At 40.6% G+C, this 2,500-nt stretch overlaps 1 protein-coding gene and 4 non-coding genes across 5 annotated transcripts in view; all 5 read right to left on the reverse strand.

The window, feature by feature from the left end:
• TRNAP-UGG (transfer RNA proline (anticodon UGG)) overlaps positions 1-13 on the reverse strand; it is a 72-nt gene extending 59 nt beyond the window's left edge. The window contains exon 1 of the tRNA in view: positions 1-13. This exon is cut by the window's left edge and continues 59 nt beyond it. This is a non-coding gene — a tRNA (tRNA-Pro).
• Positions 1-2,500, reverse strand: part of LOC150086522 (sodium- and chloride-dependent glycine transporter 2-like) — a 63,031-nt gene that overhangs the window by 28,563 nt on the left and 31,968 nt on the right. The window lies entirely within an intron of this gene.
• TRNAP-UGG (transfer RNA proline (anticodon UGG)) lies at positions 760-831 on the reverse strand. Its single transcript has one exon. It is a non-coding gene; the product is annotated as a tRNA-Pro (tRNA).
• On the reverse strand, positions 1,032-1,103 carry TRNAP-UGG (transfer RNA proline (anticodon UGG)). Its single transcript has one exon. It is a non-coding gene; the product is annotated as a tRNA-Pro (tRNA).
• TRNAP-UGG (transfer RNA proline (anticodon UGG)) lies at positions 1,575-1,646 on the reverse strand. Its single transcript has one exon. It is a non-coding gene; the product is annotated as a tRNA-Pro (tRNA).

The raw sequence follows: 2,500 nt of genomic DNA on the forward strand, positions 1-2,500 counted from the left end.
AGACCAACGGGCCATTGATCGGTGAGATTTTCATTTTACTTATATCACAGTTCTAGCCCTCCTAACAAGAGTACTTTCAGTGTATTCTATTTGGTTGAGGTTTGGCGACAACTACTGACAGTGAGTCCAGTATCCACCGAGGATTATTACGACTCTATTAATCTATACAAAAACAGAATAAAATAAAAATGTATATATAAAATGAAAAGTCCTGGGCCCGTCCGGGATTTGAACCCGGGACCTCTCGCACCCAAAGCGAGAATCATACCCCTAGACCAACGGTCCATTGATCGGTGAGATTTTCATTTTACTTATATCACAGTTCTAGCCCTCCTAACAAGAGTACTTTCAATGTATTCTATTTGGTTGAGGTTTGGCGACAGCTACTGACAGTGAGTCCAGTATCCACCGAGGATTATTACGACTCTATTAATCTATACAAAAACAGAATAAAAAAATATATATGTATATAAAATGAAAAGTCCTGGGCCCGTCCGGGATTTGAACCCGGGACCTCTCGCACCCAAAGCGAGAATCATACCCCTAGACCAACGGTCCATTGATCGGTGAGATTTTCATTTTACTTATATCACAGTTCTAGCCCTCCTAACAAGAGTACTTTCAGTGTATTCTATTTGGTTGAGGTTTGGCGACAACTACTGACAGTGAGTCCAGTATCCACCGAGGATTATTACGACTCTATTAATCTATACAAAAACAGAATAAAAAAATATATATGTATATAAAATGAAAAGTCCTGGGCCCGTCCGGGATTTGAACCCGGGACCTCTCGCACCCAAAGCGAGAATCATACCCCTAGACCAACGGGCCATTGATCGGTGAGATTTTCATTTTACTTATATCACAGTTCTAGCCCTCCTAACAAGAGTACTTTCAGTGTATTCTATTTGGTTGAGGTTTGGCGACAACTACTGACAGTGAGTCCAGTATCCACCGAGGATTATTACGACTCTATTAATCTATACAAAAACAGAATAAAATAAAAATATATATATAAAATGAAAAGTCCTGGGCCCGTCCGGGATTTGAACCCGGGACCTCTCGCACCCAAAGCGAGAATCATACCCCTAGACCAACGGGCCACTGATGGGTAAGATTTTCATTTTACTTATATCACAGTTCTAGCCCTCCTAACAAGAGTACTTTCAGTGTATTCTATTTGGTTGAGGTTTGGCGACAACTACTGACAGTGAGTCCAGTATCCACCGAGGATTATTACGACTCTATTAATCTATACAAAAACAGAATAAAATAAAAAAATATATATAAAATGAAAAGTCCTGGGCCCGTCCGGGATTTGAACCAGGGACCTCTCGCACCCAAAGCGAGAATCATACCCCTAGACCAACGGGCCATTGATCGGTGAGATTTTGATTTTATTTATATCACAGTTCTAGCCCTCCTAACAAGAGTACTTTCAGTGTATCCTATTTGGTTGAGGTTTGCAACAACTACTGACAGTGAGTCCAGTATCCACCGAGGATTATTACGACTCTATTAATCTATACAAAAACAGAATAAAATAAAAAAATATATATAAAATGAAAACTCCTGGGCCCGTCCGGGATTTGAACCCGGGACCTCTCGCACCCAAAGCGAGAATCATACCCCTAGACCAACGGGCCATTGATGGTTGAGATTTTCATTTTACTTATATCACAGTTCTAGCCCTCCTAACAAGAGTACTTTCAGTGTATTCTATTTGGTTGAGGTTTGGCGACAACTACTGACAGTGAGTCCAGTATCCACCGAGGATTATTACGACTCTATTAATCTATACAAAAACAGCATAAAATAAAAAAATATATATAAAATGAAAAGTCCTGGGCCCGTCCGGGATTTGAACCCGGGACCTCTCGCACCCAAAGCGAGAATCATACCCCTAGACCAACAGTCCATTGATGGGTGAGATTTTCATTTTACTTATATCACAGTTCTAGCCCTCCTAACAAGAGTACTTTCAGTGAATTCTATTTGGTTGAGGTTTGGCGACAACTACTGACAATGAGTCCAGTATCCACCGAGGATTATTACGACTCTATTAATCTATACAAAAACAGAATAAAATAAAAATATGTATATAAAGTGAAAAGTCCTGGGCCCGTCCGGGATTTGAACCCGGGACCTCTCGCACCCAAAGCGAGAATCATACCCCTAGACCAAGGGCCATTGATCGGTGAGATTTTCATTTTACTTATATCACAGTTCTAGCCCTCCTAACAAGAGTACTTTCAGTGTATTCTATTTGGTTGAGGTTTGGCGACAACTACTGACAGTGAGTCCAGTATCCACCGAGGATTATTACGACTCTATTAATCTATACAAAAACAGAATAAAAAATATATATGTATATAAAATGAAAAGTCCTGGGCCCGTCCGGGATTTGAACCCGGGACCTCTCGCACCCAAAGCGAGAATCATACCCCTAGACCAACGGTCCATTGATCGGTGAGATTTTCATTTTACTTATATCACAGTT

Source organism: Mastigoproctus giganteus, chromosome 4 (assembly GCF_048544385.1).
Source record: "Mastigoproctus giganteus isolate SK-2022 chromosome 4, ASM4854438v1, whole genome shotgun sequence".
Classification (NCBI taxonomy): Eukaryota; Metazoa; Arthropoda; class Arachnida; order Uropygi; family Thelyphonidae; genus Mastigoproctus; species Mastigoproctus giganteus.